The following is a 15,602-nucleotide window of genomic DNA, read 5'->3' as shown; positions in this document are numbered from 1 at the left end:
GCAGGGATTCAGGGACGGAGACCACTCAGATGATCTGGGTGACAAGGTTGGAAAGATGAGTGGGGGGTAAAAAGTGAAGAGTTTCAAATGTCAGTCTGCACTTTGCGTGCAAATCCACAGTGGCTACTGGAGAGCCTGTTACTCTTCTCAGTTTAGAGTCTTAATTTTAGGTTCTAAGTACAATACAAACTGTCACAATAAGAGGGCAGATTAGAACGCATTTTGAAGCTGCTGCGGTTCCCTAGTAGCAGCACAGAGCAGGAGTCTGCCTCGGCATAGGGCCCATGGCTTGTCACGTGAGAGTCTCAGCCCCTGTCCACATCTGAAAACACTCAGAACTCAAGGCTGGAGACTGTAAATCTCTCACTTAGCTGGCAGTCTTTGGTGTGATTCATTCATGCCAGATTCTCAATAAGAGTATTCCCAGGCCCCATTTTTCTGGGTGCCCAGGAACTATGTGAGTGTGAGGCTGGGACACGTCAGAATATTTCAGGCCAAGCTTCTTCATGTCCCCTGCGGTCTGCCAGGTCGGGACGCGTCTGTTATAGGTCATCACCGTGGCTTGTTTATGAACTGGCCAAGTGCCTCAGTCACATGAGGGCAGGTGTGTGGGAGGGTATTCTGATTCTTTTATCTGGGAACTGGGTTTGCTCCCATTTTTTCTTCGGAAGACAAGAAACTAAGGTGCTTTATATCAATACGAAGTAAGAGTTGTTGGTTAATGTAAAAAAAAAAAAAAATAGGGAAAACACATTTGTGTGAAGACACTCCTTGCCTTCCACATGCAGTCTTTCTCTTTGCCGTAATTTCCTTTCTTAGTTTCACCTCTAGTTCCTGGGTCCAGTAGAGCAGGTGGGGACAGGGAGCCCCGTCACTACCTACACTGCAGCCTCACTGCACACTATACACATGGACAAATCCCACCCAGTGGACCTTCTACATCTCCAGTCCAGAGTCGGCTTCCCATTGCTATCAGGCTTCCAAGTTCAATGATCTCATCTCCTAATTATTAAACAAAACATAACAAAACAAAACAAAATGCCAGTTCCTCTAGGCCATGTTTTGCAAATCACACTCCCTGCTTTGTAGAAGTGGCTCTTATCTACTTTAGGTTGAGATAAAAGTTTGTTTTTTAAACATTCCTCATGTTGAGTTTAAGAAAAAACCTTGTCAACATCACAGCATGAAACAATTAACAATTTAAGATAACGAGTCAAGCTTTGTCATGAATATATGCATTGAGATGTTCAGAAGAGAATAACAATGATTTTCAAAAGATGTCTCATTACCGATATTAGCAGTTTCAATAACTGCGAATTAACTTTCTGACTTTATTTCTGAACACTTTCAGAACGACCTCATTTTGCAGAGGTGTATTACTCTCCTACTGTATGCATGGCTGTGTGCGGATTACCGAGGGAAAGGTCACTACCCCAAGGAGTGTGCAATCCAGCTGGGAGATAAGACAAGCATGCATGACATTTCAGTAACAGCTACAGACAGTAAGTGTCCGCTCTGCTCTCTGCCCAGCCAAACCCCCCCCACATCCTCTGGATCCAGCTTCTGCCCCACCTCCTTCGTGATGAGGTCCTCAGCCTCCCAGGCGGCCCCTTTCATCCCCCGCCCTGGCTTTCCTGGCTCACATGGCCACTTCCTTCCGCACAGCCTTTGCCTGAGACTTGATTGTCTTGTGTGTGCTGCATTTGTTCCCTGGCTGGACTGCATTTTCTGGGGGAGCAAAGGTTTCCCATTTCTTTTATATTCTCTTCAACAACTAGCACCTGGAAAAGGCTCACTAAATAGTCAAATAATAAAGCCCAGCACTCAGCCCACAAGACTTATGAGCAACTATTTACACCCATGGCAGCCTAGAGAGGAGCAGGGGCAACCGGGAGAGCAGAAGGAACTTGAAGGAGTCAATGGCAATGGCTGCGGCCTTGACAAGCAGGAGGCTCTGAATGTAATGGTCAGTGGGTTAACCATCATCACACTGAGGCCAATCCTAACCAGCCCAGCGTGGATTATGAGCTAATTTCTGAACCCACAAATAAACAAAAAGCACCTCAATGACAATCACAGGTGACCCCAGACTGTCCAGTGGTGCGATGCTGGAAGAGACACAGCGATCTTTTTGAAATCTTTGTTATTCTCCTTGGACCCTTTCAATAAAGATAATTATGATAAAGCCAGAGATCCCTCATGCTTATCTTTTGTGTGTGTGTGTGGGTGGGTGTGCACGCGCGTGTGCGATGGAGTCTTGCTCTGTCACCCAGGCTGGAGTGCAATGGCGCAATCTCGGCTCACTGCAACCTCTGCCTCTCAGGTTCAAGCGATTCTCCTGCCTCAGCCTCCTGAGTAGCTGGGATTACAGGCGCGTGCCACCATGCCTGGCTAATTTTTGTGTTTGTAGTAGAGACAGGGTTTCACCATGTTGGTTAGGCTGATCTCGAACTCCCGGCATCGTGATCTGTCCATCTCGGCCTTCCAAAGTGCTGGGATTACAGGCATGAGCAACCGCGCCCGGCCCCTCATGCTTATCTTAAATTGTTATTTGTTTTATGCTCTGATGCTAACAATGTTTTTACCTTAGCTTGACACAAATATTTTTAAAAAATCAACTTGTATCTCAGTCTCAAGTGCCTGAGAGCCACGTCTACATTTATGAATCCAGATGAGTCATGGCCATGGCAGTAGCAGCCCTTTGTGTCTGCTGGAAATGGGTTTCTACTTGCCACCCAGCTTCCACATACGCAGCTGTTAAAAACCACCAACATTGGCGTCGGGTTTCAGTTAGCTGTAGTTTTACGTTCTGATCATCAATGGCTTTACTGAGATGTTTGTACTGGAACAAAAATTGTAGTTCATTGAAATGAATAAACCATGCAACTTTTAAGCTGCAGAATCTTGCCAATCTGATCAGAAGAATTTTTTGTTGTTGTTTTTTGAGACAGGGTCTTGCTCTGTTGCCTAGGCTAGAGTGTAGTGGTGTGATCACGGCTCACTGCAGCCTCGATCTCCCATGCTTAAGAGAGTCTCTCACCTCAGCCTCTCGAGTAGCTGGGACTATAGGCACGCACCACCATTCCTGGCTAATGTTTATTTTTTGTAGAGAGGAGGTACCACTACGTTGCCCAGGCTGGTCTTGAACTCCTGGACTCAAGCAATCCTCCTGCCTCAGCCTCCCAAAGTGCTGGGATTCCAGGCATGAGCCATGCCCAGCTGATCAGACAAATTTGTATTCTGATTTGTGGCAACATGTGGAGGGCTCTGCGGGCTCCACAGATCTGATGATCCAACATAGTGCATTTTTGTGCCTTCATCAACCACTGAAGAATGACCTTGTGGAAATGTGAAACATTGCCTCAGTCATGGGTATTTTATACTCGTCAAGTGCAAGGAGTTTTGAATTAAAATGTATTTGCTGCAATTCAGAAAGCGTAACATTCAAAAGTTTTTCCTGCAAATTGTCTCACAGCCTTAAGGAAAAGCTTTATATTTTGTAGAAAGCATTTTCTTTGTGATCCTGGATCCACTTATGCAAATGAGGGCCAATTCCTGAAGCTCTATATTTCATTTTCTCAAACTCAGTCCTATAAAAGAATGAGTAACTGCATCCCTCCTGCCTCCCTGTGTGTTTTGAGAACTAATAAGACACGGATGAAGCATCCTAAATTTAGGACAGCTGTTGTCAAAATGCCTTGTGCAGGTCAAGGTCACTGTTTTTAGAGAGGACCGCTATGTGTAGTGTGCTGCTTTCCAATTAGCATGGCCGAGGACTCAGTTTCATCTAATGGAACACCTTCAAACTGTCACAGGTCGCTAAGAGCTTAGTGGATGGAATGACTTCCAGGAAGAAACATATTCACCTTCCACTGCTAGCCCAGACCAATGGTTTACAATTCAGACTTGAAATTCTTTTAGCTTTAAACCTAAATCCACATTTAAGATCAATTAAGACCATTCATTCTGTCCAGCACTCCAGCACTAGTAAAGATGGAATCCTGCTGTACACTAGTCCAATAATGTCCATGTATTTTAAATCACTACTAACTTCCTCGCTTTTCCTCAGAAAAATAACATAAACTACCATATTCTTTGCTCATTAAACCTATTTTCCAAAGCTACACCCACCTCTGCAACTCTCTTTTGAATGATGATATGGTTTGGCTGTGTCCCCACCCAAATCTCACCTTGAATTGTAATAATCCCCATGTGTCAAGGGCAGAGCCAGGTGGAGATAATTGAATCATGGGGGCAGTTTCCCCCATGTTGCTCTTGTGGTAACGAATAAGTCTCACGAGAGCTGATGGTTTTATAAATGAGTTCCCCTGCACAAGCTCTCTTGCCTGCTGCCATTTAATACGTGCCTTTGCTTTTCCTTTGCCTTCTGCCATGATTGTGAAGCTTCCCCAGTCATATGGAACTGTGAGTCTATTCAACCTCTTTCCTTTATAAATTACCCAGTCTTGGGTATGTCTTTACTAGCAGTGTGAGAACAGGCTAATACAAGTGACTTCTAAGCTTTCCCCATCTCCAGAGGTCTTGACTTCTAAACTAGATACAGGTTTTCTTGGCTCTTCTTGCAATTCACAATTAGAGCAGGACTCATCTTTATATTTTTGGCTTGCAGCTAAACTTTAAAATATATCTTCCCAAATTGCATGGTTTCTTTCTGCTGGTCTCAGTTGAGTGCATAGGGCTGGGGACAAGCGGACCAGATTCATTTGCTTTTACATCTTTACCTCTTTGGAAAACTATTCTTTGAGACTTTTTTTTTTTTTTTTTTTTTTTTTGAGATGGAGTCTCGCTCTGTCGCCCAGGCTGGAATGCAGTGGCACGATCTCGGCTCACTGAAAGCTCCACCTCCCGGGTTCACACCATTCTCCTGCCTCAGCCTCCCAAGTAGTTGGGACTACAGGCGCCCACCACCACACCCGGCTAATTTTTTGTATTTTTAGTAGAGACGGGGCTTCACCGTGTTAGCCAGGATGGTCTCGATCTCCTGACCTTGTGATCCACCAGCCTCGGGCTCCCAAAGTGCTGGGATTACAGGCGTGAGCCACCGCGCCCGGACTCTTTGAGACTTTTTTTATGGACTCCTTCAAAACAAGCTGTAACATATTTCTTCACAGTACTTGAGCTTTAAAAAAAAATCGGAGATGCTTTTTGCCCACATGGTTTTCTGACTCAGTTTACCTTGACACAGTGAAGCTCAGGCAAAAGCACAGGTGAGCCCCAGGGAGGCCCTCTGTAGACTCTTCCACTCTCACTTGACATTTCTCACACAATGTTCTTCTTGCGGACTGCAAATCACAACAAAATTCCAGGTGACAATGTATTCCCTAATTTCATAGATCTTTAGATATCTTGCTATTACTGAGCTGAGGGACATAGGGAAAGAGGAGGTATTCTACCGACCAACACCCACTTATTGAGCAGTAGATGGAACACCCACTTACTGCATCTTGGTCAATGCTGTGAATGATACCAAAGAGGTAGAAGAAGATATTTTTATATCTTATGCCAGTTATGAAGGGTTTTGGTTTAATGTAAGAATAATCATACCACTTGTCTTAGTCTGTTTAGGCTGCTATCACAAAATACCATAAATTGGTGGCTTATAAACAACAGAAATGTCATTCTCACAGTTCTGGAGGCTGGGAAGTTCAAGACCAAGGCACTGGCATATTTGGTTTCTGGTGTGGGCTGCTTCCCAGTTCATAACCAGTGCCTTCTTGCTGAGTCCTCACCTGGTAGAAGGGATGAGGCAATTCCCTGAGCCTCTTTTTTTTTGAGACAGAGTCTTGCTCTGTCACCCAGGCAGAAGTTCAGTGGCGTGATCTCAGCTCACTGCAACCTCCACTTCCTGGGTTCAAGTGATTCTCCTGCCTCAGCCTCCCAAGTAGCTAGGACTACAGGCATGTGCCACCATGCCCAGCTAATTTTTTTGTATTTTTAGTAGAGATGGGGTTTCACCATTTTGGCCAGGCTGGTCTCGAACTCCTGACCTCAGGTGATCCATCCGCCTCGGCCTCCCAAAGTTCTGGGATTACAGGTGTGAGCCACTGTGCCCAGTCTGGGCCTCTATTATAAGGGCACCAATGTCATTCATCCAATCACCTTCCAAAAGTTCCACCTCCTCATACCATCACCTAGTGATAAGGTTTTAACATATGAATTTGGGGGAAAACATAAACATTCAGTTCATTGCACCACTTATGAGTTTTTAAATGACTGATATATGTAAAGAAACTAGGACTGTGTCTGGCACATATGGAAGCATTCAATAAATGGCAGCTATTGTGATTATTAGTATTAATACTTCTCTCCCTGCCAAGATAGTTATCAAATTTTCTTTAAAATTGTAGGTGAAGATATTACCCATTTGAACATCCAAAGCCTTTTATAAATAATAGAAAGTATATAATAATAAACTAACATATAACATTCTATTTTATAAATATACTTCATTAATCATATTATAGATATTTGTTATATATTATATATTTCTACCACGCATTATACATTTTATTATATATTTATAATGTTTATAATATATAATTATATGATTTTATAATTATGATATTTTATATGAATATAAAAATATAAATAATATAAATTCTACTTAGAATACTGAGAGTAAAAAAAAGTTTAATGTTGACTGAGATATAATGTGAGCCACAAATGTAAGCCACACATGAAATTTTTTATTTTCTATAGCCATACTAAAAGTCAGAAGAAATAAGTGAAAGTAATTTTAATAATACATTTTATTTAATCCAAATAACCAAGATACCAAATTTCCATGTGCAACCAATATAAAAGTTTATTAATGAGATATTTTATTTTTTCATAGTAGATCTTCAAGATTCAGGGTATTTTACTTTTACAGCACATCATCATTCCTATGAGCCACGTTTCAAATGCTCAACAGCCAACTGTGGCCACCAGTTCCTGTACTGGGAAGCACAGCTCTAGTGAACTAATTATAACTGATAATCATGATGTAACCTGTTATGTTTCTTTCTATTGCCATGGTTGCCCAGAAACCCAAAGCTAAATTTGGTGCTGTGTTACAGAATTTTCTCATCCTGAGTTCTTCTAAAATTTTATTTCTCTTCCTTCTAAATGGATTTGAATATTGTTATATGTTGTTTTAGAGAAGTAACTTAATAATATCCATAATGTTAATTGACTTTTGTTAATAATAATAGTACTAATTTACCCATCATTCACTATGTGCCAGACTCAATGCCATGTGATTTACATGTATCACACAGCAAGATAATGGCAGACTAGGGCCATGGTCTGATTCTAAAGTCCTCGTTCTCAACCACTTAACTCTTAGAAGACTTACAGCCACGATCATGAACACCACTCTGTGCCAGGAGCATCACATACACTCCATCCTTTAGTCCTTGTTGGAAACCCGTGAGGCAGTTAGATATTATCCCCATTTTATAGGATGGAATCGAGGCCAAGAGGTTAGCTTCCTTAGTTAAGATACGGCTAATAAATATCAAAGCCAACATGTAAAGTCCAATACCTTCTGTATCCTCTCTGCTTCATTTATGTAGAATCAGCCTCAAAGGACTGAGTTCCTTTTGGAGGTCAAAACACTGCAAAGTTATTCATTTAATAAGTACAGATTTTGAGTTCCTCTTATGAGCCAGCCACTGCCCCCAGTGCTGGGGATACAAAGATAGAAAAGATGGAAAAAGATTCAGGAGCTCAAATGAAAGAGAAGAAAAAATGCCACAGATATTAATTGGGAATTCTTTACTGGATTTTGCATAGCAGGTGCTAAGCAAATAATCACAAATAAACATATCTAGGTAAGACTAAATGAGTAAAATAAATCAGAAAAAAACGTTTAAAGAACTTAGAACTCTGAGTGCACCTATGAGAAATGTCAACATACCCTGATTTCAGCCCTGCTCAGCCTAAGATTCCTGTATGCCCTCTCTAGTGTCTATGTGTGTTCCCAAGAGCTGTACAAAACACACAGTGCCGTGAGGGGAGACAGTGCCACGATGTCTGTCTCAGCACAAACTGAGACTCAGTGCCATCAGTTAAAGTATTCTGGTGGCTTACAGAGTTCCCGGGATAAGAATGTATAGGTGCTTCCTTTAACATCGGGCAGGGCCTTATAGATGCATTTCCTCAAGTTTGACACATTCGTGCTGTTAGCAAACACATGAGCAAAAGATACTCTTATTTGGTGCTGTCATTTTAGCTTCCTCTCAAACATCTGGACTTGACACAGACTTTGACAGCAACATATTAGAATCATTGCCATGTAAAATCATGCTTCCGCTCATACAGCATCTTTTAGCCCAGAATTTGAATGTGGTCGTAGGAAGAGAGCTTCCTATGATCACAAGGAGAAACAGGAAGGAAAGCACAGAAATGATTCACTAAAAATCATTGAACAGGAATCAGTGGGGTGTTTTTGGCATGCCAACTTCTTATTTTCCATTTCAAGATCAGATCTAATCCTATAAATAACATAGTTTTAAGCCTAACCTTTAAATGACAGCTCGGCTGGTCACGGTGGCTCATGACTGTAATCCTAACATTTGGGATGCTGAGGCGGGAGGATTGCTTGAGCCCAAGAGTTCAAGACCAGCCTGGGCAACATAGCGAGCTCTTGTCCCTAAAAATTATTTAAAAAAAAAAAAAGAAAGAAAAAGAAAGCTGGGCATGGTGGTCTGAAAATAATTAAAAAAAAAAAAAAAAAAAAAAGCTGGGCATGGTGGTCTGCACCTGTAATCTCAGCTACTGGGGAGGCCAAAATGAGAGAATCACTTGAGCCCAGGAGGTTGAGCCTGCAGTGAGTCATGATCATGCCACTGCACTTTAGCCTGAGCCACAGAGCAAGATCCTGTCTCAATCAATCAATCAACCAGTCAATGACATCTCATTTTTCATGCTGTAGTGTCCTTAATTATCCTTCCAAAACTAATAGTTTTGAAGGTGTTCCTTCCCATGAAACTTTGACGTGAGTGAATCACAGTTTTCCTGGAGGATTCTGTGATTCCAGTATGTGTATTTAAGGCAGTTTTCTGTCCAGACTATTTTGGCTTCGAGGAACAGAAGCATCCTCGAACCAACTCATGAAAAACAGGGATTTTCATAAGGACACAAGAGGAATGGAAGTGGAACATGACAGAAGGCAGGTCAGGGGCTGATGCTTGGCCTCATGAAGGCTCGGCCCCTCCTTGCCATCCCTGCCTTCCCTTGTCTCTCCTGGCCAGCTTCCTCCACCTCATCACAGCCTTATGGTCTCACAGTGCATGGCCCAAACTCTCACTCCCAACAGACATCCTTTCAGCTGCTGCCCAGCATTCGCCAGCGCACTCTCCTAACAGAGGTTACCGTTTTGGCCCAGCTCGACTTCCAACATGATATATCCCTGGCCAGCCTATGGATTTGTTTATCTCAGGCCAGATGCCTGTCCAGCTGGTTATGGCTTGGGGGTTTGGGGGAAGATGGAGATGATGGAGCACCACACCTGTCTGCCCAGCCAGTAGGGATCCTGAGTGGGTAGTTCCCTTAGAAGTGTTGTGTGGATGATGTTCAAAGGCTTGCTTTGCCCAGTGCAGACAGAAGTGAAATCACATGGTATGCTAAACGACTAAGAAACATCTATGAATTAGGCATCATGTCTAAAGTAGAGAAGAATTTTTAAAAATGAAATGCAGATGGAAGGAAATTAACACGCAGGTACTTGGTACTAAGTACGGTGTAGGCATTTTACATGCATTATTTCACCTAAGCTTCCCACATATGCTGCAAAATAAGTGCCATGACCCCATTTTCATTTATAGAATGGAGGCTTAGGGACATCACCTATGTCACTACGTGACTCAAAGTCACAGACCCAATAAATGGTGGAGCCAATATTTGAACCCATGCATACTCAACCCCAAAGTTATTTCCACTATAAAACATACAAGATAGAGGGCTATTAATATCATTTGAATCTACCTGCTAAAAATTATAAACTAGGAGTATTCCCCTATTCCCTTGCAGAACCCTGGTTATGAATGGGCCTTGCCCATAGTAACATGAATGAGAAATAACTCAGAGGTGACTTGAAAGCATTATAAAATCATTAATAATAAATCACTGGACTATAACAATGTGAATACTTATTACTTGGAAAAGGACCAAGCCCTTAAAATAATTCATTTTAATCTACCACGAGAAGGATTCAGTACAAACAACAGTCAATCTAATAAGTGACTGAACCAGTCTGCTATTGTAACTCCTCTTTAAATGTCTTTCAAGCTGAGCCTAAGAAAATAATAGTATTGACTTAATTGCACTTTGATTCAAAAGTGCTCTCACAAGCTTACGTTATTATAATGCAAATATCAGTTTAATTAACCATATTAATAAGATGCTGTGTTAAGCACTGCAAGAAATAAAATATTTTAAAAACTCAGACCTACTAATCCTTAAAGATCTCTGAACAAAATGAATCTAAAATGTAGCAAAATGCCCAGTGTTGATCTTCTTATGCACACTATAACAAGAACGTATACTGTTTCTTGGGTAGAGATGGATGAAGAAATACTGCTATTCATCTTTTTTTTTTTTATCCCATTAAAAACTGGCATTGTCAGATTGAAGCATTGTTTTTGGCTGAATAGCTTTGCAAGATTAAAAAAGCAAAAGCACATACAAAATGATCTTTAAAATAAATATCAAAGCTTAAGCATAAGAATATATAACACTTTAGAACTGGCATCATGCCATGAATCATCACATATAGCTATCATCGTGTAATTCCACCTTTGCTGTTCCAAATGTCTTTGGCTTTCAGCTTTGAAATGACCAGAGCCTCTGGAGATTTTACAGCTGTAGTAACTTCAAGCATAAGAGTTCTTAGTTAAAAGCAACAAAAGCGAATTCTGGCATGTTTAAGTAAAAAGGGAATTTATCTTTTAAAATACTGGCACCAAAAGACACATACAAGAATGTTCACAGCGGCACTGTTCATAGGAGTCACACCTGGACCCAAGCCAAACATCTATCGACGGTAGAATGGATAAATGAATTGCGGTATGTATATTCCTCTAATGGAAAACAGCACCTCAATCAGAATGAACCAGCTACAATAACTCGAACCAGAAGGAAACGTCTCACCACAGAATACTGAGTCAAAAAAGCCCAACACTGGAGAGTACATACCGTACTATTCCATTTCAAAACAGGCAAAACTAGATTATGAGACAGCCATTTTCTGAGAAGTCACAAGAGTGATTACCTTTTGGGATCACTGTGCACTGATACAGGGTGTGAAGGCGGTTTCCAGGTTCTTGTTTCTCGCTATGAGTTCTAATAAGGATCTGTTTGCTTGGTGAAAATTAGACTATATTTGTACAATTCGTGCAGCCTTTCATATGCATATTAAAATAAACAATTTGATATAAAGAATACTGCGTGGCTTCAGCCTGGCCAAGAGGGCCAGAAAACCAGGTTCGGAGCTTCATGGATAGGGACAAATGCCCACAGGCTGCTGCAGAATTGGTCCAGGGAGGACGCTGGTGCCCCGTTACGGGCCCATCCTGCTAGCCCACACTGCCACTAGCCACATCGCAGCGCTACCGCTGGGCAGGCGCCTCCCTCCTGTCTGATTCTACACTTGGCACAGGTGTGTCTGACAGTGGAGCAGAGGACACAGCCCTGGGCTGGGGGCTGGGGGCTGGGGGCTGGGATTTTCAACTTCTGTAGCAGGAAACCACAGTGAGACTCAGACGGCAGGAAGGAATGTCTAGGCAGGCAATGGATGGCAAATATGTCCTAACACAACCGCACGGGACTTTGTTCTAGGGTAGACGCACATTCAGATGACTCCTGGAAATTTCTAACCTGGCTTCAGATATGTGGAACAACTCGAAAGATGTTGTGGGGAATGTTTTGTCCCACGTTAGGTCTAGAGACAGGTTGCTGGGTGTGAGTCAGATGCAGCAGCCGTGGTGGTCTGGAAGCCAGTTGTTAAAAGGCATACTTGGTTGCAGAGAAAGTCATATTTGGCCCATTTGGATGTTTGTTAGGACTATTTATTAATAGTTCTAGATTTCTAGAACCACTGTGAACTCACAGCGCAGAGAGTTCCTGTAACCTCCACACACAGTTTACCCGGTTAATAACATCTCAATTATATGGTACATTTGTCACAATTAATGAGCCAACACTGGTACATTATTATTAACTAAAGTGCACAGGGGTCCTCTCACAGATACCATATTATGTTTAATTATGTAGCCTTAGGTACCTCTTGACTCTAATAGTTTGTCAGGGTTTCCTTGTTTTTTGATGACAGTTTTAAGGAGTGGTGGTCAAGCGTTTTGCAGAAAGGACATCAACTGGGGTTTTTCTGATGTTTTTCTCATGGTTAGACTAAGGTTATGGGTTTTTGGAAGGAAGAGCACAGAGGTGAAGTGCCCTTCTCATCACATCCTACCAAGGGCACCTGTTACTGTTGGCATTCACCTCGACCACCTGCCTGACAGTGTAGGTTTCTCACTGTAAAGTTACTCTTTTCTCTCTTTAGTACACTTTGGAAGGAAATTACTATACAATGAGCAGCCTGCATTTGCAGAGTGGAGAGTTATGCCTCACTTCCTTGAGGCAGGGAGCATCTACCTAAGTTATTCGGAATTCGTGAGCAGTGAGCTTTAGGACCATTTTTTATTATCGTCTACCATGTAGAGAGTAGTGTATCCCAAATAACCAGTCAATCTGATACAATTTCTTTTTTTTTTTTTTTTTGATAAATACAGTTTTTTTTAAAAGCATTCCAGTTATGTAGTTGATAGTTATTTTTAAAATAATTGACGAATTTAGAACAGACCAGAGTAGGCTGTTTTTCTGTGGTATTTTGAATCCACCAGGCCTTGTAATCCGAAACTCCAAACATAGCTATACAATGGTGTATTTGATGTTAAGGGAGGGGAAACGTGTATTTAGCAAGTACTGAAGAGGGGTTTCAATTATATCAACATTTTACATGTTTCAGACATGTTGATAGTTGGCTTTTATGAAAGTTTCTCAATTTGTAGACTTTTAATTATGGCAACATGAACACAATCTTTACCAGAATGAATACTACTAGAGAGAAATGAATGTACATGACTATGTTTTTTGATGGGGAAGGGGGAATAGGTTACTTTTTAAAGACTGATAGGTTTACAGTCTGTGTATCATCCCAGCTTCCTCTATTTGAAATCTGGGCTTATTGCTGTGCTACAAAAAAGTTTCTGTGCAGGGGTCACTGTCCATACAAAATACTTCACCATTTTTATATATTTTGAATTTATATGTAAAAGTTTACTAACATCTATTTCTGAACAAATTTCAGCACTTTCAACTGTTCAAGTTCCTCTTCTTGAAGTATATGCAAATTGAGACACATCATACCATAAACATAGTGTATCTGGATTTTCTCTACAATGTTCCTGAGTGATGAGAGCAGGCGTTTTTAAACCTGGGGAGTGCAGCTCTGCAGACCCCATCCTCAGAGGTGGGGCAGACCAAGAGAGAGAGTCTTAGGGCCTGAGGATAGAAAGGGCCAGAGGTGAGGAATGGAGAAGCAAAAGTACGGTTGAGAGAGCAATAAAGATTCCAACCTCTGAGTCAAGAGTAATAGGAACTAAAAGGAGGGTCAGGACAGTCAACAGAGCCAGGCTATAGTAAGCATCAAGCCACCAGCCAAGCCTCAAAGAATGAATGTGTGTTGGAACATCCTTCCTCTTCTTTGGGGCATCCTACGAGCCCCCAACTTGATTGAGATGGCAGGGGAAACAGATGTCCTGTCCTTGAGTTAAAATGGATTCTTTCAGTCCCAAACCTCTACCCACTGCAGTTAACTCTACTGATAACAGCAGGCAGGCACCCCCAGGGCACCACAAAATAAGCGTGAATTTGTGGAGTGTAATTGGCATCCTAGATGTGAGAGAATTCTTAGGAAAGATTGAAAAGAAGGTTAATAAAGTCTTTTGGCTATTTTCCAGTCCTGACTTGTAAAATCAACACAGCTGAATTTTCAAACAAGAGCTCCCATTCTTTCACACACTACCATCTCTGAGGACTAACCTTTGATATTTCAGGCTTGGCTGGAAATTAGTTAATTGCTAGGCCTACTCACATTACTTGGAACAAAAAAGTGTTTTGGAAATAATGTTAGAAAATACCTTTAGGGTAGTGCATAGAACTACTGTGTTTTAAAGATGCATTTAGTGTGCATTTAATGAATGGCAGTTTGACATGAGTTGAACTTCACTGGTTTCAAGGGAGGCATAATGATAGTCTCACTCTATTGAAAAATAGACTCCTAGCATTCAGTCATGATAATGAAGGAAGTTAGAAGATGATGAATAGATGAATGTGTATTTGGAAACTATTCGGTTGGTTAAAGGGGAAATTTAAGCTTAAGCTTCAGTATACTTAGGTGTCCTAATAAAAGCTTGAATCTAGGCTAACTCTTAGAACAAACTATGTCTCTGGGTCCCAATAAGGATTTAATATACATGTAATGACTAGCTGTCACACAGATTTTTAGCACAACATTTATCATGGGTTGTAAGATGCAAGTATTTCTGCTTAGCATTTTAAATAGGTTTGGAACATAAATAAGGCACAGATAATTGGGTAATACAGAAGCCAACTTTATACTGCCCGGTAAACACTCTCAAATGTCACCAGGGCAAATTTTCCTGGCAGAAGCATCTGTGAAAAAGTCTGGCCCTTACAGACTCCTCTGGCCCCACCGTCACCATCTGCCTCTGTGGGAACAATGAAGCTCCCTGTTGGGGAGGGTGGCAAAGAAGGAAGGCTTTTTTGTTCAAGGAATATAAGACTGATCAAGGCAAATTTTCCTATCTAAAAATAGTACAAGGAGTTGGAGAAGAGGTCTTAAAATGTCCCTTCTTCTTCCTCATTCTAAAGCAGCAGAGACCAAGATTTTCACAATCACTGTCAGTTTGGCAACACTGTTTTTCTAGGTTGTCTACTTTTTCACACTCCAGTGATTCATCAAGACCCAATGGGAAAACATGTAGCAGCAGTGAGCACTGAGAAGCTGAAGCACAGAAATGGTGTGTAATGGTATGACTTGAGCAGATTATAACAGAAAGCAGTTAGAGTAGCTGAATGAATTGCTTTTTGGTAATGACTCTAGGATATGGGTTCTTGTGTCGGTTAGAATCACAGTCCCGGTCAATGGAAACTACTGGTGTACAATTCATTTGGCAAACTGAGAAGCTACAGTCAGGCCTTGTGCTAGCTGGATACGAAGGTGTAGTGGAAGGGGCTATCAAGGAGAAGAAGATAAAGGCTCTGCCTTCAAGAACATAAGACCAAAAGCTAATGAAATGGAAAAATAAGTAGAATACAAATCTCTGTTTTAATCACAAGACATTTTGAGTATTAATAAGTGACAAAGCATCCAGAAAGGGGTCGCCAGGATGGCAAGGAGATGAGAAACTGCATCATAGAAAGAACGAACAATCAAAAGAATAGGGGTTTGTATTCCTGAAAATCAGAATACTACCAAGGACTCAGGGTTTGTGTGTGCACGGCAATAGGTACAT

Source organism: Pongo pygmaeus, chromosome 5 (genome assembly GCF_028885625.2).
Source record: "Pongo pygmaeus isolate AG05252 chromosome 5, NHGRI_mPonPyg2-v2.0_pri, whole genome shotgun sequence".
In the NCBI taxonomy this organism is placed as follows: domain Eukaryota; kingdom Metazoa; phylum Chordata; class Mammalia; order Primates; family Hominidae; genus Pongo; species Pongo pygmaeus.
Note: the sequence above shows the minus strand (reverse complement) of the source record.